This window comes from Tasmannia lanceolata, unplaced genomic scaffold (assembly GCF_043159265.1).
Source record: "Tasmannia lanceolata isolate RefF3 unplaced genomic scaffold, GAP_Taslan_0.1 ptg000016l, whole genome shotgun sequence".
NCBI classification, from domain to species: Eukaryota; Viridiplantae; Streptophyta; class Magnoliopsida; order Canellales; family Winteraceae; genus Tasmannia; species Tasmannia lanceolata.
Genome location: NW_027518693.1, coordinates 5,912,485 through 5,937,354, shown reverse-complemented (window position 1 = coordinate 5,937,354; position 24,870 = coordinate 5,912,485). Strand labels below are relative to the sequence as shown.

The 24,870-nt window shown below is 38.7% G+C and overlaps 1 pseudogene across 1 annotated transcript; it reads right to left on the bottom strand.

Annotated features, from left to right (window-relative positions):
• Window positions 1-21,900, bottom strand: LOC143848438 (OVARIAN TUMOR DOMAIN-containing deubiquitinating enzyme 5-like; annotated as a pseudogene). The gene is made up of 3 exons (XR_013235391.1): window positions 21,657-21,900; window positions 13,387-13,647; window positions 1-747 (listed from the first exon to the last, which is right to left on the bottom strand). The product of XR_013235391.1 is annotated as an OVARIAN TUMOR DOMAIN-containing deubiquitinating enzyme 5-like (transcript).
• Window positions 21,901-24,870: the final 2,970 nt, after the last annotated feature.

Below are 24,870 nucleotides of genomic sequence, written 5' to 3'. Positions count from 1 at the left end.
AAACCAAAAAAGTGTAGTATTTATAGGGTTTCAACTTAATTCCAACAAGAGTCAATTTCTATCAAAGAAACATTATAGAAATAGATAGAACAATAGACCACAAAAAAACACAAAACAAAATTCTCACTGGATGCCACATTATCTACCTGATCACATTGGGAACAACCGAATTATAGTGCTCACCGAGCCCGAATGCGTGCCGATGATATGACAACATGATACTTGGATTAGATGAGCTGCTACCACTTTCGACTTGTACTCCTTTCCCATCTCCACATCAGGAAAGGACCCTGAAAATATCATTATATGTTTTCTCAGGCAATGTGTCAGAGCACCCAGTTCAAGTTGCCCTCCCCAAGCAGCCGTCGACTCTATTTCTCTACAATAGTTTTGGAATCTTTCCAAATGTGAGTAGTCAGAGTCTGCCTCTATTTTATTATCTGATAGAAAAAATGGAAGGAAGTCAGACATGTTCTCCCTCATATAAGTAGCAACCATTTCTCGAAGCTCTTGGTAACTATATGGTGACGCATTTCCTGAATGAAGGGATAGTTGATCCTCAACCGCTCGGTAGAGGCAGTGACCATCTGGCTTAATTTCATTTACTGTCAACCCAAGGGGCTCAAGTTTTTTCTCTAACTTCTCATTTTCAATCATACGGTCACTGATTATGTTACTTTGTTCTTCCTCTATTCTGTTGCCTCTTGCTGAGCTCTCTTCTCACGCCTTTTAACACTTTTGCTGGGTGTGGGACATGATCCCGCGAGAGGTGCGTGGGGCGCGAGCCGCCGTGCACTCTCTTGGTCTCTAATACCCACGCGATTGGCGTGTGCTTCTTAGTGTTGATTTAGATTCGTCTTTTATGTGAACTTGGGATCACTAAGGCAATCCGAATTCCACATAAAAGAGACTGACAGAGTCGCCACCTAGATATGGGATCTAGGACCCGTAATTAACCAGAAATCTAGACTCGCTACCTGGTTACAAGAATGGAAGGTATGGGGATTTATCCACCACATGCACCATTCCTGCCCGATAATCGGTCTTCGATTCCAAAAGCTAACTCTTTTAAATTTATTTTAAATGGCTCATTCAACTCTATGTTAATATGTTATCTACGGGACATGCATCCTATGATTTAATTTCAATGTGAATCCTAAATGTGTATTTTGATTTCTTGATTTGTCTGGATTCAATCTAAGTGCAAGTTCTCCTAAGATTCTAATCTCATAGAAGATCCTAAGTGATTTAATTAAGAATTTACAATAAAATTAAAATACAAAACACCACAATTTGTTGTGGTGCCGACTCGCGGTTGGTATGCCATCTGACATCCAAGCTGCCTACGTACCCAAGCCTCACTGGGATCAGAGTCGACGTAGTTCGGTGCACCTAAGCTAAGCTACTTATGCCTAACTCAACTAGGACACCGACTTAAACGGATTTGACTGTTTCAACAGTTTTAAAAGTAGTTATTTAATTCAAGTTGAGGATTTTATTATCTTAGGATTTCATCTAAGATGCTGTATGATTCTTATCTAAATGCAAGTTGTTCCTTAGACTAATGCAGGTTTGCCTACATCCTAGTTTACTAAGCTTGTCTTAAGGAAAGATTGGGTGACTAGTGTAACTAGACCTATGGTACGGTTGCTATTCATAGCAAGCGTCCGTGATGAGGTTGGACTCCTAACTCTAGGACTCCCTAAAACCTAGGACACGGCACGACACCAGTGTTCCTAAATTGGGCTCTAATGGTTCTTTAGATTGGAAACCATAATCCAATGGTTCCGAAAGACACAAGATAAATCGATTTAAGTTCTCGAGGTTAATGAGTTTCAGATTTCGAAGATTTTCAGTTTCTAGACATTTAAGGATTACCAATGGTTCTAGGGTTCACCAATTTCGGCCTTGAATGGCATCCAAAGGAGGGAATCGTGCGCTCTTTCCTTGTGCAATTTAATACTTAGGTTATAGCATCTTATTGCCTGGCAGAATCTCAGGATTTCCGTGGACAATAACCTCGGAGCCAACAACATGCTATAACTTAAATATTCAAATTGTCAAAGATCAAGTTGCAATTGGGATACGATTATGGATGCACTGGCCATTTTTCCAGGAAAATCTAAAGATCCTAAAATTTCTGTTTTAATGGATTAAGGAGTGAACATGTGACAGAATTTTAAAGTTCTTTAGGAATTTTTATATGATTTTTAATTAATTTCGAATTTTCCATGGATTTTATCAATTTTAAGCATACGAGCGGTTTTACAAGTGAAATTGTTGCAAATAAATTCGAAATGATTTGAAATTTCTACAGCAGCAAGATGAAAATGTATGTAGCTTACAGGATGAGTTTTGCATATTTTTACATTAAATTCACATTTAATCTTGATTAATCCATTAAATGTCCAGATTGCACAATTAACACATAAACTAGTAGAAATACAACTCTAAATTCTATGAAATTTCTACAGAAATACTATATGAATCAAAATAGCATGCAGTGAGATTTTCATGAATTTTAGAAATTATTTACTACCAATTTCGGATTTTACAATTTCCAGACCAGATTATAAATTAACACTACATCCCATATTAAAACAGATCCAAATAACACGAAAATTTTACAGTAACAAGTAATATGGAAGATAAGACTACTGTAAAAATTTTATGAATTTTAATGATGATCTGATGTTAGTAAAAATTCTCCTAAAATCTGATAAGTTTCAAAGAAAATATTAAATAATATACCAAATAAACTCCAAAAATCTTTATAAATTCATGGTAAAATGAATCAGTAACATATTATTTTCCCACGAAATTTCATTAATTTTAGAATCTGTTTGGTATATAATTTAATTTTTCTTCGTCAAAAGATGTTTTTTGAAGAGTTTTCCATTTTTAAAACACAATTTGCGGAAAAAATCAGAAAAATTCGGAAAAATACAGAAATATTTTGAGAACAATGCACCTACCTGTGGTGAAGATCTCCGCCCAATCCAAAAAAATATAAAAAATCCTGCCGCCGCCGATCCGCTCCGCCGTCTTTCGCTTTCTCTGGAGTGTTTAGAGGGAGTGATTGAGGGAGTGAAGAGATAATGGAAGAAGAATATTAGGGAGAGGGATGGAAGAATATATTGAGGAAAGGGATTGGAGGGAGTGATTAGAAGAGATAATGGAAGAGAAAGAGATAATGGAAGATAAATTTCTCTTTTTTTTCCCCTCTTATGGATGGGAAGGAAGATATATATAGGGAGAGAAAGAGAGAGAGAGAGATATGTTGGTGGAGAGCTCATCATGTTGTCCCTCTTAGTGGAGAATCCATCATTATTGTTCTTAGTGGAGGGCCCATCATGTTTCTTAGTGGAGAGTCCATCATTATTGCTCTTAGTGGAGGGCCCATCATGTTTCTTAGTGGAGAGTCCATCATTATTGCTCTTAGTGGAGGGCCCATCATGTTTCTTAGTGGAGAGTCCATCATTATTGCTCTTAGTGGAGGGCCCATCATGTTGTCTTAGTGGAGAGCTACCATCATTGCTCTTCATGGAGGGCCCATCATGTTGTCTTAGTGGAGAGCTACCATCATTGCTCTTCATAAGAGGCCTCACAAGAGGCCCCACTGAGGCCCCACAACGCGGGCCCCACAATGTGGGCCCTCGGTTGATTCGATTTTAAACAAATGTTCAATGCGGGCCCACCAAACGAGTCCAAATTTAATCAAAATGCATCATGCGGCCCCACCGAATGGGTCCAACTTTCTCGATCCAAATTTAATCGAAGCACCCAATGCGGGCCCACCAAACGGGTCCCAATTCTCTCTGGTTTAGATTTTTCTGAATAATCCTTCTCAACATTTAGCGGGAAAATACGAAACACGACGGAAACGACCAAAAATATTTAGAAATGTAACAAACGGATGCGGGAAAGAAAGACATTGGAAAACCGACGGAAAACAAACCCTAATTTCTTTATCGATTAAGGTAGAGCAAAATGGGGTGTCTACAGATGCCCCTCTTTGGTAGAGATGACGTAGTCATCGAATACCAAAGTCAAAATGACAGAGCCATTTTGCGTAGCTTTAATCGACAAAAGACTCTACACAAACGGAACTTAGACGCAAACATTTACTACCTAATGCAAGGCCCTAAATGAAATCCTAGAATTAGAACATAATAAGAAATCCTGATGCGGTGCCGTTCACAAACGGGCAACGAGAGAATGAGATACCACTTTCGAATGGATTCCGAACAGAAAGAACAAAGATCGTTCTCAAGCGGTTTTTTTTTTTTTTTTTTTTTTTTTTTTTAAAAAAAAAAAAAAAAAGAAAAAAGAAAATGAGACATCTTTCACAAGCGGGCTCAAGGAGGATAAGAGACCATTCACAAATGGATTCAGAAAATGAGGTACCGTTCACAAACGGGCTCAAGGAGAAGACGAGACCATTCACAAATGGACTCGAAAATGAGGTACCGTTTACAAACGGGCTTAAAGAGAACACATGACCATTCACAAATGGACTCGAGAAACGAGACACCGTTCACAAACGGGCTCAAGGAGAACATGAGACCATTCACAAATGGACTCAGAAAATGAGGTACCATTCACAAACGGGCTCAAGGAGAATAAAAGACCATTCACAAATGGGCTCAGAAAATGAGGTACCGTTCACCAACGGGCTCAAGGAGAAGACGAGACCATTCACAAATGGATTCGAGAAACGAGGCACCGTTCACAAACGGGCTCAAGGAAAACATGAGACCATTCACAAATAGACTCAGAAAATGAGGTACCGTTCACAAACGGGCTCAAGGAGAATAAAAAGACCATTCACAAATGGGCTCAGAAAATGAGGTACCGTTCACCAACAGGCTCAAGGAGAAGACGAGACCATTCACAAATGGATTCGAGAAACGAGGCACCGTTCACAAACGGGCTCAAGGAAAACATGAGACCATTCACAAATAGACTCAGAAAATGAGGTACCGTTCACAAACGGGCTTAAGGAGAAGACGAGACCATTCACAAATGGACTCGAGAAACGAGGCACCGTTCACAAACGGGCTCTAGGAGAACATGAGACCATTCATAAATGGACTCGAGAAATGAGGCACCGTTCACAAATGGGCTCAAAGAAACAAGATAGCTTCAACCACGAAGAATTTAAAGATTTTTCATAAACTTGAATTTGACGTAGGATTGGATTTGATGAATTTTTGATTTTTCAGAAATAAGGCAGCGTCCACAAACGGGCTCAAGGAGGACATGAGACCATTCACAAATAGACTCAGAAAATGAAGTACCGTTCACAAACGGGCTTAAGGAGAAGACGGGACCATTTACAAATGGACTCGAGAAATGAGGCACCGTTCACAAACGGGCTCAAAGAAACAAGATAGCTTTGATTGATGAACTCAACAACGAAGAATTTAGAGTTTTTTCATGAACTTGAATTTGACATAGGATTGGATTTGATGAATTTTTGATTTTTCAGAAATAAGGCACCGTCCACAAACGGGCTCAAGGAGGACATGAGACCGTAAATGGACTCAGAAAAATGAGACACCGTTCACAAACGGGTTCAAGGAGAAGACGAGACCATTTACAAATGGACTCGAGAAACGAGGCACCGTTCACAAACAGGCTCAAAGAAACAAGATAGCTTTGATTGATGAATTCAACAACGAAGAATTTAGAGTTTTTTCATGAACTTGAATTTGACATAGGATTGGATTTGATGAATTTTTGATTTTTCAGAAATAAGGCACCGTCCACAAACGGGCTCAAGGAGGACATGAGACCGTAAATGGACTCAGAAAAATGAGACACCGTTCACAAACGGGTTCAAGGAGAAGACGAGACCATTTACAAATGGACTCGAGAAAAGAGGCACCGTTCACAAACAGGCTCAAAGAAACAAGATAGCTTTGATTGATGAATTCAACAACGAAGAATTTAGAGTTTTTTCATGAACTTGAATTTGACATAGGATTGGATTTGATGAATTTTTGATTTTTCAGAAATAAGGCACCGTCCACAAACGGGCTCAAGGAGGACATGAGACCGTAAATGGACTCAGAAAAATGAGACACCGTTCACAAACGGGTTCAAGGAGAAGACGAGACCATTTACAAATGGACTCGAGAAAAGAGGCACCGTTCACAAACAGGCTCAAAGAAACAAGATAGCTTTGATTGATGAATTCAATAACGAAGAATTTAGAGATTTTTCATGAACTTGAATTTGACATAGGATTGGATTTGATGAATTTTTGATTTTTTTGAACTTAATGAAATCAAGGATGTTATAGATCGTGCCTGACAAAGATATCGGAAACTAGGACTTTGACGAATGATGAAACGGCAAACCGAAGAACCATTACTAACAAGAATGGATTAGAAACACTTTTATGAAACTTCAACAAGATTTTTCTCAAAGAGACTGCTGGTCTTGTCTTTGGGGATTTGGATGACTGAAACCTTGAACAAGACACTTGAAATTGGTAATCTAGAACAACGGCTCTCTTGGATATAATCATGGAAAAGTGGGACTTGCCTCTTGATAGGTGTTTAGATAAACATTTCTTGACCAGGAAAGTATTTAACTAACTGGAAGGAAATTCTGAATTTTAACGGTTCATCTTTCTGAGAAATTGGCTCGACCATCATTGCATCTGAGGCTCTTCCAAGCTTAAGATGCCTTCCTGGGGTATGATCTTTTTACGGAAGCTGGGCTTTCCGATGTTTCTACTTCTGAATTCTTCTGGGTTGATCATCTTTGAAATATAGCTGTTTGACTAGATTCTCGAACTTTTTCAGGTACAATCGCAGGGAGCTGACGAGGCCGGGCCTCCTTCACCGAGACAGTTGCATCATTTGGACATATGGATGACGATTGACTCTTTTTAAATAGAAAACTTAGATAAAAGGCACTACTCAAAGGATTGAGGAGCTCTAAAGGAGTGAACATAGAATAACAACGATTGATTAACTACACTGACAGACACAGTAATGCTTCTGACTTAGTTAACGTTTTATTTGGTATGTCTATCCTTTCAAGGAATTTTTTTTTTTCAATTGGTAAACACTGGACTTTTTCCTTAAAACAGTAATGCCTCAATGATTTAATTACAACTCCTAGGATTGCTTAGCTCCAATGCCCCCAGTTTTGAGGATGTCACTTGAATTTGTTTGAACTTCAATTGATCTTCAGTCCTGATACCGGCTGTAACCTTCTTATAAATTTGCTTGAACTTCAGTTGATCTTCAGTCTTGATACTGGCTGTAGCCTTCTTATAATGATTCTCTTACCGTGACCAAGTCACCTCTTCAGGGTTTTTAACTTGGCGGACCGTGGTAGCCTTAACTTTTGCCTGAACCGTCTTTCTAGGTTTTCGATTCAGCAGGCTATCCCCTTAGCTTTTGCCTAAGCCGCCCTTTCAGGTTTTCAACTTAACAGGGGAATGATCTTAAATTTTGCCTAAACCGCCCTTTCAGGTTTTCAGTCTAGCAGATCTTCAAACTCCATTTTTTTTTATTCATCATCATTTTTTTTTTTTTTTTGTTTCGGGACCTAGATCATTAGTTCTGAACACCGGAAGGACTTTATAGGTATGATAGGGCTTTTCAAAGAATGGCTTAAGGTTCAACAAAGATTTCGACCGAACCTGTGAATAGGTTGCCTACATATCCCAAGGTAGGAATCAGGTCGTGTATAGTTCAGGGCGAATGCCCCTAGTTTGAAGATAAATTGTTCGAAAGTTTATTGATTTTTCTTTTTTTTTCTTCTTTCTGGAATAATTGACTTCTCTTCTTTAGGAACTTGTCCCCTTTTTTTTTCTGAAAGGATTGAATTTCTTTTTTTTTTTGGATTGATTGAATTGCTTTTCTTTTTTGAATTGACCGAACTCAGTTTAACCGAGCTGCCTACGTACCCCAGTGTAGGGATCAGGTCTCGCGTAGTTCGGGGCGAATGCCCCTAGTTTGACGGGTTTTCAAGAAAATTTCATTCAGGCTCGAAGGGTTTGTAAACCGGTATTCTTTTGACGTTGGGTTCTGATTTTGGGATTTGTTCGGCCAAAGGAGGCCTTCCGATGTTCAGATTGGGAGTCGATCTAGTTTACCAGAGTCCCTCTGGTACTGATTATTTTTTTTTCTTTTTTTTTTTTTACAGAGTTTGACGGCATTTCCAGGTAAGAGATAATAAATCTTCTTCTTTCAAGATTCTAATACGCGCCTTCGACTTTCATAGAGCGAAACTTGTTCTTCGACATCCTCCATCTATGGATTTGTAACTCTTGATATCTGATGATCACTTTTCAATGCTTGCTCTTGAACTTCTTATCTCGAATTTGATGGCTTCATGTTATGAATTTGAGAACCAAGGTCATTGATTGGAAATATGAAAGTTGTTTCCACTCTATGCCCCTTGCATAGCATATGATATTCACTTCATTCTTTCTTGAACCTTCTATCTGGGTCTTTCTCTTGGCATTAATGGTAACGCTTACCGGACCATCTTTTTATCCTCAAAATGGGTTTACCAATTCTTCACACTCTTCAGAGGGTAATGTATTTTCAATCGGCATTTACTGGATCAAGGTTTCAGTGCCAGTGTTTACCATTTCAATTTCATCTTTGAAAGGCTGAGATTGGCGCTCCTCCTCTTGTTCAAATAATCGTTGTGACTCAAGTGGAGTTTCGTCAATTTTGTCCTCATTTGAGGAATGAGTCTTATTTTAAGATCAGAAGCACACTTAAGAAATAGACACAAGTGAACTATTGGGACTTCCAATTTCATTTAAAGAGAAAGCTCTTACATCTGACAACCTATTCTGAACATGCTCAGGATTCACGACCCTAAAATAGAAAAATCAAAAGATAACTTGCCTGGACTAGGCATTGACCTTGAATTGTAAGACCGGACTCAACAATTGTACTGACCATGGTGACTGACTCAACATAAAATAGTAAATGACTAAAACTTTAACTGCTGCAACTGTCTAGCTTCGGAGGCTCGGCGAAAGCTGGCTCACAAGTATTTGGGACAATAGAATGAATCCTAAAGGACCAAGACATGACAATGATGACAGATTCGCATAGGGGGAATGCCCCTAATTCAAGGATTATGAGAGTGAACTCTGAAGGACTTAGCAAAATATTCTTGACAAAGGTTGCCCTTAAGAATAAGAAAAGACTAAGGGTACAAGTACGATCAGATCATCAAGTTTGCACGATCAAATGATTGAGATACAATTCTTGCCAATTGAGAAAGGGAATGAAGATATAATTGAATCACACAAGAGGCGAATGATAGACACATGATCGAGAGATTAGATGATATTGCATAGGATTACTTTCAACGGGTAGATCAAGAATAACTAATCCTATGAGATCTTTGGAAATGATGGGATTTATGTCCTAACCCCAAAGGAAAAGTTTTTAGTCTTCGCACATTTTAACAGTGTTACCTGAAGGCATCAACCCTAATCCTAATCTAGCGAAGTGGAGAGAGGATCTCGACTCATGACTTTGTTTGTGTACCTAGGACCGATCGTAGCCATTGGAAGATGGACTACGGCCTAATCTAGACACAAATGGGTAGGATATCCTAAACTAGGCTCACACATGTGATGCACATGTGTTCGTATACTACATGCATGTGTGGGTTAATCTAGGGGTAAGGCCAAGAGTTCCCTTAGCGCGAATCCATGTTCGATATACTGTACCAGTGTCCGGCGTATCAGTACGTGAACAAGAGATCCGTTTACGCACCATAAAGGTACTAGGCTAAGGGTGGAATGCTTCTCTAACACAGAGGCACCAGGTGATGAAATCCCAGTCAACCATGCTAGATAACACTCCGGGTTCCTAAAATAGGACGTGTGTGCATGTGAAATGCAAGGGTTTAGATGCAAGTGATGTAAGTGTGTGCAATAAGTTCGCGCAATCTATGATGCCTTCAGGTTTTGTTAAATTAAGTTCGAGTAAAATGTGATGAGAAAATAAAACGAGACAAACTAATCTAACAAGTATAGAGTTTTTATGAGCCAGTTAAATTAAATTCAAATGAATTATCTTTTGAAATTTTAATGAAGTTAGGTGGTCCCCAGCAGAGTCGCCAGACTGTGGGACATGATCCCGCGAGAGGTGCGTGGGGCGCGAGCCGCCGTGCACTCTCTTGGTCTCTAATACCCACGCGATTGGCGTGTGCTTCTTAGTGTTGATTTAGATTCGTCTTTTATGTGAACTTGGGATCACTAAGGCAATCCGAATTCCACATAAAAGAGACTGACAGAGTCGCCACCTAGATATGGGATCTAGGACCCGTAATTAACCAGAAATCTAGACTCGCTACCTGGTTACAAGAATGGAAGGTATGGGGATTTATCCACCACATGCACCATTCCTGCCCGATAATCGGTCTTCGATTCCAAAAGCTAACTCTTTTAAATTTATTTTAAATGGCTCATTCAACTCTATGTTAATATGTTATCTACGGGACATGCATCCTATGATTTAATTTCAATGTGAATCCTAAATGTGTATTTTGATTTCTTGATTTGTCTGGATTCAATCTAAGTGCAAGTTCTCCTAAGATTCTAATCTCATAGAAGATCCTAAGTGATTTAATTAAGAATTTACAATAAAATTAAAATACAAAACACCACAATTTGTTGTGGTGCCGACTCGCGGTTGGTATGCCATCTGACATCCAAGCTGCCTACGTACCCAAGCCTCACTGGGATCAGAGTCGACGTAGTTCGGTGCACCTAAGCTAAGCTACTTATGCCTAACTCAACTAGGACACCGACTTAAACGGATTTGACTGTTTCAACAGTTTTAAAAGTAGTTATTTAATTCAAGTTGAGGATTTTATTATCTTAGGATTTCATCTAAGATGCTGTATGATTCTTATCTAAATGCAAGTTGTTCCTTAGACTAATGCAGGTTTGCCTACATCCTAGTTTACTAGGCTTGTCTTAAGGAAAGATTGGGTGACTAGTGTAACTAGACCTATGGTACGGTTGCTATTCATAGCAAGCGTCCGTGATGAGGTTGGACTCCTAACTCTAGGACTCCCTAAAACCTAGGACACGGCACGACACCAGTGTTCCTAAATTGGGCTCTAATGGTTCTTTAGATTGGAAACCATAATCCAATGGTTCCGAAAGACACAAGATAAATCGATTTAAGTTCTCGAGGTTAATGAGTTTCAGATTTCGAAGATTTTCAGTTTCTAGACATTTAAGGATTACCAATGGTTCTAGGGTTCACCAATTTCGGCCTTGAATGGCATCCAAAGGAGGGAATCGTGCGCTCTTTCCTTGTGCAATTTAATACTTAGGTTATAGCATCTTATTGCCTGGCAGAATCTCAGGATTTCCGTGGACAATAACCTCGGAGCCAACAACATGCTATAACTTAAATATTCAAATTGTCAAAGATCAAGTTGCAATTGGGATACGATTATGGATGCACTGGCCATTTTTCCAGGAAAATCTAAAGATCCTAAAATTTCTGTTTTAATGGATTAAGGAGTGAACATGTGACAGAATTTTAAAGTTCTTTAGGAATTTTTATATGATTTTTAATTAATTTCGAATTTTCCATGGATTTTATCAATTTTAAGCATACGAGCGGTTTTACAAGTGAAATTGTTGCAAATAAATTCGAAATGATTTGAAATTTCTACAGCAGCAAGATGAAAATGTATGTAGCTTACAGGATGAGTTTTGCATATTTTTACATTAAATTCACATTTAATCTTGATTAATCCATTAAATGTCCAGATTGCACAATTAACACATAAACTAGTAGAAATACAACTCTAAATTCTATGAAATTTCTACAGAAATACTATATGAATCAAAATAGCATGCAGTGAGATTTTCATGAATTTTAGAAATTATTTACTACCAATTTCGGATTTTACAATTTCCAGACCAGATTATAAATTAACACTACATCCCATATTAAAACAGATCCAAATAACACGAAAATTTTACAGTAACAAGTAATATGGAAGATAAGACTACTGTAAAAATTTTATGAATTTTAATGATGATCTGATGTTAGTAAAAATTCTCCTAAAATCTGATAAGTTTCAAAGAAAATATTAAATAATATACCAAATAAACTCCAAAAATCTTTATAAATTCATGGTAAAATGAATCAGTAACATATTATTTTCCCACGAAATTTCATTAATTTTAGAATCTGTTTGGTATATAATTTAATTTTTCTTCGTCAAAAGATGTTTTTTGAAGAGTTTTCCATTTTTAAAACACAATTTGCGGAAAAAATCAGAAAAATTCGGAAAAATACAGAAATATTTTGAGAACAATGCACCTACCTGTGGTGAAGATCTCCGCCCAATCCAAAAAAATATAAAAAATCCTGCCGCCGCCGATCCGCTCCGCCGTCTTTCGCTTTCTCTGGAGTGTTTAGAGGGAGTGATTGAGGGAGTGAAGAGATAATGGAAGAAGAATATTAGGGAGAGGGATGGAAGAATATATTGAGGAAAGGGATTGGAGGGAGTGATTAGAAGAGATAATGGAAGAGAAAGAGATAATGGAAGATAAATTTCTCTTTTTTTTCCCCTCTTATGGATGGGAAGGAAGATATATATAGGGAGAGAAAGAGAGAGAGAGAGATATGTTGGTGGAGAGCTCATCATGTTGTCCCTCTTAGTGGAGAATCCATCATTATTGTTCTTAGTGGAGGGCCCATCATGTTTCTTAGTGGAGAGTCCATCATTATTGCTCTTAGTGGAGGGCCCATCATGTTTCTTAGTGGAGAGTCCATCATTATTGCTCTTAGTGGAGGGCCCATCATGTTTCTTAGTGGAGAGTCCATCATTATTGCTCTTAGTGGAGGGCCCATCATGTTGTCTTAGTGGAGAGCTACCATCATTGCTCTTCATGGAGGGCCCATCATGTTGTCTTAGTGGAGAGCTACCATCATTGCTCTTCATAAGAGGCCTCACAAGAGGCCCCACTGAGGCCCCACAACGCGGGCCCCACAATGTGGGCCCTCGGTTGATTCGATTTTAAACAAATGTTCAATGCGGGCCCACCAAACGAGTCCAAATTTAATCAAAATGCATCATGCGGCCCCACCGAATGGGTCCAACTTTCTCGATCCAAATTTAATCGAAGCACCCAATGCGGGCCCACCAAACGGGTCCCAATTCTCTCTGGTTTAGATTTTTCTGAATAATCCTTCTCAACATTTAGCGGGAAAATACGAAACACGACGGAAACGACCAAAAATATTTAGAAATGTAACAAACGGATGCGGGAAAGAAAGACATTGGAAAACCGACGGAAAACAAACCCTAATTTCTTTATCGATTAAGGTAGAGCAAAATGGGGTGTCTACACTGGGCTTTGAGTTGTCACTATGAGCACTATAAGAGACACCAACTATGGCGATCACCAAATTGTCGAGATTAACCTTCTCCTTGCTATTTTTATTCTTGTAGCCTAATGAAGGGAGTTCCTCCGCATGTTTTGCTATGAGTTTAGATGAAAGTTGTGAGATCTCATCTTCCACCTGCTTTTTCTTGGCCTTCTGCTCAGCTTTGCTGCCTTTAGCAGCTGCTTTTCTCAGACTCACTTCCTTGTTCTGAAGCTCAGTAGTCTCTTTTCTGTAGACAACAATAGTGCTCATAAATATATAACATCAAATATTCTGTTGTTTTAAAGACAGGGCATATAACTAAAATCTAAGACTACAAAATAGTGATGCAGATTAAATAATATGTAAAGTCCTAAAGATCGAGCTTTTCAATACAGCAGACTAGCACGCCTCTTACAAGGCACATATAACAGAGCAACTCCCTTATGTATACAAATATACAATATACCGTTGCCCTTCTTTGACAGTTATACACAAATATGGGTAAAAACTATATGAAGTTAGGGACAACACCGGCACTTCTGCATCTCAAAAATTCTCAAAAAAAAAAGAAAAAAGAAAAAAAAAAGCAGAAGCCTAGGTTACCTTAATAGAAATTGGATTGATACAATGAGAAGCATGAATATGAGAAGTGCATGAGAAGCTTGACCAGACTACTCACATCATATGAGCATGATCTGGTCACTTCTTCCAGGGCCTTACTCTGTAGAAGAGAGGTAAAAAGTTGCAGTTATCAGAGGATCTTAATTGACGGATTGGTGTACTGCTACTGGATGGCTAATAAGAAATGAGCAACAGCGCACATTCAAGCTCTCCAATCGAATGGTTAGGAATGTTGATTTGAGTATTTTAGGATATTTCATCTTAAGTGGCCCTCAAAAGTCTGGAAGAATGGTACAGGTGATGCTGATGTCATGAGGGTGGACCTGGATCGGGCTACTAATGTGTTTCTTTCTATAGTATCAGTCATCTATTTCAAAATGTGTGCATAATTAGGCCACATGGATGGTTTTTTCGATAATTAACAGGGGATAAATTAAAACAACTGATATTATAAAAAGAGGGGGTTGAGGTGACCCCATGAAAGGAGGAGAGTTGGCGTCAGGTTGGCAGCCGGCCGTAAACTTTGCCACTCTTCTATGAAATGAATCCTATAGAAAGGAGGAAAAGAGCAAAGCAGAAAAATGAAGCCTAAGCAAAGGCATTCCCTCTTAACACCTTTGGAAGGCCACCCGTCATATCATTAGAACTAAGCACAATATGGAGTAAATAAGAGGAGAGACACCAACAAAAATCACGGATATCTAAAATGAAATCCCAGCTAATCTCCAAGGAACCAGACTTTTCTATTCCCAAGGCCATCAGCCGAGCCACCGACCTAAATACAAACAGGGGATCAGGGCCAATTCCTTGTGCTCTCTATGTCACGCTCTGCCTGAAAGCCATGACCATACATTTTTCAAAATTTCCTATATTGTTTGGGTGTGGAAATTGATATTGTGGAGGATCAACTATAAGCAGAAGCCTGTCTACGGCATCCTCAATTAGGGCATTTGGATTATTGCCAAATATAACAGCAGAGGACAGATCGACACTGCTATAAAGGATGCATTTTCTGCCACCATCCATTTTGTTTTGATTGGATGTAATTCTTGTGTTTTCAAGAAGAAATTCAAGCCAAAGACTAGTACTAGGATCCATCATTGACATCATCTCTCAATGAATCCATGTTCTTAATCGCCGTGAGGGTGTCATTAGGAACTCGAAGTAAGAACCTCTTGCCGCCTACTCACTAGTTGCAAAAAATAGCATATTTTACCTTGAGATCCAAGCTATTCTTGTGGGAATACAGTGTCATTGACAAAGCCTTCTGCCACATCAGAGTTGAATCCAATTCTAAGGTTTATGGCGACATTCTCCTTGGCCTCGAGCAATGCCTCTGGACAGCCATTACCATTCGAAGCAAAATCACCTCCCTGCTGGAGAAGATTACTCATGTTTGGAGAGAGGTTAACATAAATTGTTGATTTTCTCTCCAACAAGGAATGCCATGCAAACAACATGTCATCCCTGCTTGTCTTTTGCTGCCTCTTCATGCTATATTGCCAAGTGATGGCAGAGGTTTTATCTATTCCCGGTTGTAAGTTTTCAACCTTTCTCTAATAAATTCCTGTGGTGCTTTGCTGTCTGCCTAACCATGGTTTTAAATTTCGGCACGTTTCGGCCGAAATATTTAAGCTTCGGGCTGAACCAAAATTTACATGACAACGGTTTTTTACAAGATTTAGAAAATTCCACCGAAATCACCAAAATTTCCACCAAAATTTTAGACATTTCGGTGGAAATTTAAAAAATGAAATTATTATCATATTTTTACATGACTTTGGCCGAAATTTCCCCCGAAACCAAAATATTTCGGTTTCGGTGGAAATTTCAGCCAAAACCGACACCGAAACTGAAATTTGAAACCTTGTGCCTAACCCCTTACAGTAGGAGATAGAATATTCCCTCTCGCTCACCTCCCATCTAGTGCAGCTAGCATGTGAAGCATCAAGAAATAAAGACATGTCAAATATCTATGAGCTGTACTCATACCAAAGGCATTAAGAAATAGAAAAAAAACATAAAAAATCTAAAGTCCTCAAAACCTCTTGTTGCCATCACTAACCAACAAAAGTTGGCAACAATCAATAATTGTCAAACAATAACTATTTCTATAGCCAAAACTAGAAGCATGTATGCAATTCACAACCCAAAGTGCAAGCAATGTAACACTTAACAAAGTGTAACACTGGAGCAAGTACCTGGTTCAAGTCTTATATAAGCATGCGGATGAAAATGAAGCACCCACAAACAATGGAAGCATGAGCATGAACATAGTTTTGAGGTGACTAAATCAGATATGAAGTTATTTTGATGCACATATAGTGAAATTGACCAACTTGAGCATCTCCAAATGGATTTCCATTGGAATGATAGAGAGAAGTAAAATATAATTTGGGTGAAAGGGGTACAAACCATCTAAATAGAAGATGATGGAGTTAGGAGGACAAAAGAAATGGATCAAGCTTTACTAGGAAAGCGGCTACAAAAAAACATTAAAAAAAAGGGAAAGTGGCTACAGAGATTCAAAGGATATGAAAATGAGAATTTGGAAATTAAAACAAAATGTGGTTAGGCACAAAGAGCAGATGTCTAGGGAAGTATCTAGACATACAGGGCCAAGGGTTGGTTAAGCTAATTGTGGGGTGGAAGAGTCTTTTGACTTGGGCATTAATATCAAAGTCGTAGTATGCAATAGATTTAGGTTCTGGGAAGACCCATAGCATGGCATGCTACCTTTAAAATCTTTTTAAGTCATGGCATAGGATTGCAACTGGCAAAGATGCTATGCTTGAGGACTACATGGATAGAAAGAGTGATGCAGTTGTCAGGATTGCTATTTCCAAGAGAATCTCAGACTGTCAAAAGGATGTTAAGCTCAAGAGGCTTCCTTGTTTGTGTTCCTTATTAACTATATGTATGCTCGTAGTCGTACATCAGGAAGGGATTATAGGGAGTAAAAGTGGTCTCCTAAGGGATTATTCAGTTAGGTCTTTCTATGCATCTTTATTGGGTGCTTGCAAGTCTTGCATCCACTAGTCATAAAGCCACCAGTTTCTGCTAATATTGCAAGTCTCTGCAATATATTGATGGTGGATCATTTCAACCACCATTATTGGCCCATTCTGAACCAATGTATCATGTGGTTGGCCCATTCTGTACCACCGTATCATGTTCTTGGGATTCATAGGAGATGGTAGACCATATACTCTTATGATGTTTGGTAGATTATTGATTATGTACCTTCATATTTGCTAGTTTTGGGTTGAATTGGGTAATACCGAGCTTAAACTCGGCCATGTATGAGACGTGGATGGTGGCTTCCTTCATGACTAGAAGCATTACGTATTAGAGGCGTAGCTTTCGTGCCATAGTGCGCTCGGCCTAAAGAGGAGTGTACCACAATTTTAAAACTCCCGGCCTCACCCAACTCGACTCCCTTTTACCTGCACAGTTCTCATCCGAGTCTGAGTTTCTCCCTACCAAGTCAATCAAAACTCCTTTGACTAGCCCGAGTTAATGAAAAATTATCTGTGACAATCAATGACTAGCCCGAATTGACTTTCTTTTCCTGTGGCAGAGTTTTCATCCAAGTCCGAGTCATGAAACATTGAATTGTACTAACAGATTTTTTTAAGGTACATTTCTAGACCCACGAAAGAGAATGATTTGGACCTAAGAAGATTCTGCCGATTCATTCCTAGGTCCGGTTGATATGTCATTGAATCAGTATCATGTGTCAGAATATAGAAAGATGGGTGCAGCAACCATAAAACACAATATCAAGAAGCATGTTATCTCCTGTACAAGTACTAGAATTCAAAGGGTTTGTGAAAATGATTTAGTCTAGAACATAGTTGTCTAAAGCCCCCTAGAAGGGTTGGAACTTGCAAGCTAAATTCTTCTCGCTTCCAAAATTTAGTGGAAGTGCGCTTCCATCACACTTGCTCCTAATAAAGAATCTGAATCCTAATTAGATGAATGTTTTTTTTTTCCTAAAAAACTTATCATTTTTGGTAATTCCAAGGCAGTGTTTTTTTCAAAATGGAAATACTCCTACTTATACTCTAAAGGAGTGTATTTCAAGGAACTCATTTTAAGCTTGAAATAAAACACACGTAAAATTTCTCCAAAAACTTACCCTAAGGATAATTTAGGAATAGAGTTTAACCTTAAACCTGAACAACTAAAATTTTAAAATTTTAAGACTATAACTGCATAAAACTTGCAACTCTAATCAATTGTGAAGCCCTCCTTAACTTGTAATTCTTGTAACCCTAACCTGCATTTACTCTCCTTCTGTATATTATCGTAACCCTATAGCTTCTTATATGTAGCTTGTGCAGTTCCAATGATGCATCCTACACGCCTTAGGTTTAGTTTCCATAACACTTTTCACATGCTTCCTCTTTGCTTTTCCATTCACTCACTTTCTGCATCTCGCTTCTCATATCTTCTCTTCAGAGCCCTCACTTCATGCTATGCTCTAGACTGTATTGGCATGAAATAGTATATAATAAAATGGAATCCTGAGAAGAAAGCAGAAAGGTGGCATCCCTTCCCCTATCATTGGTCACCTTTGACTCATTTTTTATGGCTCTTCAATTGGACTCGCCAATCCACTAGGGGTAGGAGGAATTGCTAGAACCACAATTTTTCTGTTGATGGCCTAGTGATGTTGCATGGAGGAAGAAATATATAAGCCTAAAAGAGAAGCAATAATGGCTTAAGACACGAAATTTACTAGAACATGTCTCATAATACTGGTCTGGGGTATCATAAGTTTGTACCTATAAATTTTACACCAAGACTCATTACAATAGGAAATAATTTCGAAGTTGAAGTTTATAGTGGGCAAGAAACCTGGATAATAGAGTCAAGCATTTGAAAGGTTCTTTCGCATATCTTACCATAGTTACCAGGGTGGGAAATGAATTTGGGAAACGAAACGTGAAACTGAAACGGGAAATGCATGAAAAAAAATACAGGGGAAACGAGAAACGAGAAACAACGGAAAATCGTACGAAAAATGTCTTAGGAAATGATGTGTTTTTTCCAAAATGAATTCCGTAAGTTCCACACATGTTTCCTACACGTTTCATATGCGTTTTCTACGGGTGTTGCATACGTTTATCATGCGTTTACACATTATTTACATAAGTTTTCCATATGTTTCCCATGTGTTTCAGAAACATTTCTCCAATTTTGTATCATATTTTGGAAACGTTTCCGAAACGTGTTCCCTCATTTTAGGGGAAACGAGTTTCCCAACCGCGAGAAACGTGTTTTAGGGGAAACGGGTTTCCCACCGGCCCAAGGAGTTTCTGGCAACTATGTATCTTACTACCGGTTTTGCACACAAAACTAGCCAGTCGAATGCCAGAAATCCGTTAGCATACACTGAGATAAGCAGGCACGTGCATACTCATAACAACAATTCCAAATAGAACCTTATTTATCACCCTTGGAAGGTCAAAGAATCCAGTCACAAAATACAACAGGATTGAAATTTTTCCCAACTGTCATGGAGGTTCATACTCAGTTGCTCACATTTTGACAAAGCTATCTACCATTCATGCCACAACCACAGATGATATTTCAATACACTCTCGATGAACCACTCCCTGCGGCTTAACCAGGATTACGATCGTTGTAAGAATCTCGATAAAGATTGGGGCTCCAGATCTAGTGACTGAAATTTTATTAATACATCTCTGGGGAAAAAATTGATTGGCCTAGACATAACCAATGAAATTTTTGTGACTACATGAATATGCCTAGCCTCCATAACACATAGTATGTTCTACAATATGGAATCAGCAATACATGAATTGGATCATACCTGCATTATAATGCCGGTACACATCCTCCTTTCACATCCCAACCAACTGAATATGCTCTGACCAAAATCTAGAAAATAACACTATGCAACACTTACATGCTTGCCCTCTCAAAGGAAATCAACATTCATGAAAAGAAGGTTCTTGCAATTTGTTGGGAGAGATGGATGAGGCCTAAGAGACCATGTTTGAGTGGAAGCTCATTAATTCTTTGAAAGCTAAACACAGCCAAATTTTCTTCATCATGGAGAGACCAGGAAAACCTAAGACAGCCAATTTATCTTTGAAGGTGAAGAAAGCACAGACTTAGTAGGGCCTAGTCACAAAGCTTTGCTTCATTGTGATAATTTGTCTATGATTTGGCCGACACTTCGAATTTATTGTTGACTCACGTGTTCTGCCGTGTCCGACACGACACGCGTGTCCACACCTTTGGACACTTAAACTTGTATTGCTGGAAGTGTTAGACTTAATGTAGGTGTGTGGATATGTTTTCGTACCGTGTCAAGTGTGACATTCTGTTTTTTTATTAAATATTGTGTTTACCTCATTCAGACAACTCGTATCCACGTCGAAACTGGACGCACGAATCTATATCCACAAATCATGATTACATATACTTCCTATTTTAGCCGTGTCCGTGTCGACACGTGACACTCGTGTCCGTGTCCACAAATCATAGTAATTTGTGTAGATATTGGGGAATGGGGAGTGTATGGAGTTTCTTTGACCATTCTCATGGTAATTGAGGATTTTTGTGGACACTAACTACTCGTTTATCATATTCCTAGCATCATGCTAATTGAGGAGTTTTGTGGATGTTAATTAGCTATTTGTCTATCATATTCACATTTTCTGGTTTCTCGTCTATACTGTATGATACACTAAAATTGATGTGAAATGAAAACCCATACCTCTCCCTGGTCTCTCAAGAGGGAGCCAAGAAAAAAAAGAAACCTGGGCTTGACCACTGGAATAAGTACAATGACAAACGAAGTAATACCAATGATAACTTCCTTATCTGAAACCTAGAGTGTTATGTCTGAAGGTATTTCCATTTACAAAAACTAGGGGGTCATAAAACACAAGTTGGAAGGAATATCAAAACCCACATAGATAACACCACATTCCAGTCTGAATTGTTCAGATGATGTTAATGTCAAATCCCTATTAAATGAAATTGCAATCAGGCTCAACACTTATGACAGATTCGTGAATAAGACAAACTAACTTCCTGAAAACTAATTACTACAAACATGAAGATGTCCAATGCCACTATAATAATATGTGCATTGCAATCAGTCCTATCAAAAATTAACATGATTGATTCGCTCTACTAAACTGTGAATTTATCCATCTATGTAATCAGGTATCACCATGTTACTATCCACTTCATATTGAGTTTTGTTTTTTGTTCCATGATTTGGGTATGTGACAAAGGTGGGAAACAGTTGTAATGACTCCTTAAAAGTTCAGATTGAATAAGGATAAGGATTAGGGATTTGATTAGTTGAAATGTAAGGAGCTTCATCACTGCTCTAATTACTATTTAAGAGAAAAGAGACCTTCATGTAAACTAAAATCACATACATTCCATCTCAATTTCGAAGCTAAAACAAAGTCATAATACAACAATCTTCAAAAATAAACATAAAAAAAGAAAACCCACAAGCAAAACAGGTTCTTCCAGTGAAAATAGCATATGGGTTATCAAGGATTGTTTCTAAGTCAATAAATAAATGAAAAGGAAACCCGCAAAAGGGATAAAGTCAAAGCACTGAAAATCAAACTATACCTGTGCCTTGAGAGCACTTCATCAAGGCTTTCTTGTTCCTTCACAGATGGGTTTTTCTGAGCTTTTTCAGAGGGCCTGTCTTCTTCTTCTTGGGATCCCTCCATTGTACGCACAGGAGGAGAAGAGATTGCTTTCTAACTCGTATTTTACAATCTTACAGATTGATTGACGAAAATAACCCAATTTTTCTCTCTTAGTTGACAGGAAAGCCCAGTCGTTTGATCATTATGACATAGTTTTGTTCTTTTATTTTTCTTTCTTTCTTTCTCAAAGGGAGTATTCATGTTATTGTTGATCTTTTAGCCTTATTTTGTTGGTTTGAGACTTTTGGTTGTCCCCCCTCCATGTGTATGGGGGGCTTGTCTCTATTTCTTCATGATGTATCTTTTTTCTTATATAATATATCTGGTGGGGGCCGCCTAACCCCAGCTTACCCATCAAACCAAAAAAAAAGAAAGTATTCATTTCATTGCAAAGAAGACATTGTTGCCCTCCATGGAAAAACTTGTTATGACTTCCTACATGGTGACCTTCTAGAATAGGTTTACATGCGCACAACAAACTTTTGTATGGCTTGAAGCAAGTTTCTTAGAATTGGTTTGCCGTACTTTCTCATTCTCTCAAAGATTCTAGTTATTCACTTTTCACCAAGTCTACTACCTCCGGTTGTATAGATGTTCTTATCTATGTCGATGATATCATTGTCACCAGGAATAATCAGTTAGCCATTCAAGGACTTCTTTACTTTCTTCAGTTTCATTATCATATTAAGGATTGAGGACACTTAAATACTTTCTTAAAATTGAAGCAGTAAGCATTTCATCAATAGGCAACAAGGATGATATTTCTGTGAGTCAGCGCAAATATACTCTATACACTCTTAGAAGTGGTCTACTTGGTACGAAGCTAGTTGCTTTTCCAACAGAGCACAATCATCGCTTGAACCCCGACTCTGGTAATTTATTAGCTGATTCGTTGTTAAATTCCCAGATTCGCTGTCGTTTTGTCGCCTCATTTGACGTCTCCTTTATCTATCCAATACTCATCCGAACATCCCATACTCTATAAATATCCTTAGCTAATTTAAGCATACCCCACGACAACCTCACATGGATGCTGTTTTGCATGTTTTACACTAATTAAACTTCAATCGTGGCCAAGGTCTCTACTTTTTAGCTCGGAGTTCGCTATAATTCTTTGCCTTCAGGCCCCTCTCTTCAGAAATCCTATCACCCTATTGCTTGGGATACAATTTGCACCCCAAATGCCGAAGGAGGTCTAGGTTTACGGAAGCTAAAGGACCTGAACAAGGCAGCTGACATGAAACAAATTTGGAGCATAATCAAGAAGAAGAACTCCCTTTGGGTCTCCTGGTTTCATCACAAATATGTAAGGACGAGGAACTTCTGGATCATAAAAAAGCCTAGCAAAATGTCGTGGGGAGCAAGGACAGTTTTTAATTGTCGAGAAGAAGCTAAGAAATCCATATGCTATATCATTGGAGAAGGAAAAGGTATTGATTTCTGGACTCAGCCTTGGCACCCGGATGGGCCTATTGTAGAACAGTATCCTCCTGATGGAGAATATCTAAATGCAATTCGTCCTCAAACTGCTGTCCATCAAGTCCTCCGGGAAGGAATATGGGACCCGATCATGCTACAAAGGCTTCCCTCCATCAACTTGATACTTGAGAAGGCTTTGGTTATCTCAAGTGCTGAAGATGAAGCAATATGGAAAGATACTATTGATGGGTCTTTTTCACTGAAAAGCGCTTGGAATGGCATCAGAGAGCATCACTCAAAAATAGCTTGGGCTTCCTCTGTATGGTTCAAAGGTCACATACCCAAAATGAGCTTTACGGCTTGGTTAGCCCTTCACCAAAAAATCAGCACTAAGGACATGCTGATTTTTCTGGGCCAAAATAGGGAGATCAGATGTCCATTGTGCTCAGCTGCATCTGAAAGTATTGATCATTTATTCTTTCAATGTTCGTATTCGGCCTGGATCTGGAGATCTGTGCTATGGCGATTCAATATTAGAAGGAAACCAAAAAGAAAGCTTATGGAGGAAGAAGAATGGATGAGAACCACTTTTCCTGGTTCAAATCAACTGCCTACCACTATCCGTATAGCATTTACTTCATCAATTTATCTCATCTGGCAGGAAAGAAATAACATGTTACACGGAGCAGACAATTCTCACAAGATAGTGATCCTGAGTAATATCCTCCACACTATCAGAAGCAGATGTATATTTCTTAGATTAGATAGCCAAACCAGTAGCAGAGATCTGGCTTTTTCGAAGGACTTTGATTTACACCTATTCAGGTCCCAGAAACCCACCAAAAGCTGTGAATGGGTCCATCCAGAACCTGGATGTGTCAAGCTAAACTGTGATGCGTCTTTGGCAAGCTCATCAACCTCCATTGGGGGTCTTTTGCGTACCAATAATAGTTCAGTTCTAGCCATGTATTCCCAGGACAAGATTCAAATGACCATCCAGGAATTGGAGCTTGAAGCGATTTGTCATGGAGCCTCCCTGGCCTCCGCCCTTAATATTGATCACCTTTGGATTGAGTCGGACTCTCTATTGGCAGTGAATGTAATCGAAGGCTCTGTCCCATGCCCGTGGAAGAAAAGACTACCATTAGCTCATCTGAAGAACACTCTCTTAAAATTCGTTTCTTGGAAGGTGTCTCACATCTGGAGGGAAGCAAATCGACCTGCTGATTTTCTTTCAAAAGCTAATTGCCCTTTAAAAGGTTCTTGTATTCAAGGGGTATCCCTCCCTCATCCTCTTTATGACTATGTCAAAGAGGATGATGAAGGAACCCTCTATTATAGATTGTAATATCTTCTTCTTCTTCTTGCTTTTTTTTTCTTTTTTTTTTGTTCTCTGGTCTTGGGGTCTGCCTAACCCAGATTACTAATAAAAAAAAATAAAAATTCTTTGCCTTCTAAGATTCAGACTGGGATGCTTGTCCTGTTACCCATTGATCTATCATAGGTTACGTTACCTTCCCTGGTAGTAGCCTATTATCTTGGAAGTCCAAGAAGCAAACCACTGATTGAGATCGTTCATGGAAGCTGGAGACCAATCTATGGCTTAAGCTGCTTACAAACTCTTTTGGCTCAAAGCACTTTTACACGATCTTGGAGTATCTCAATGGCGCTCAATGTGCTTGTATAGTTGTATTGTGGCAATCAAGCAACCC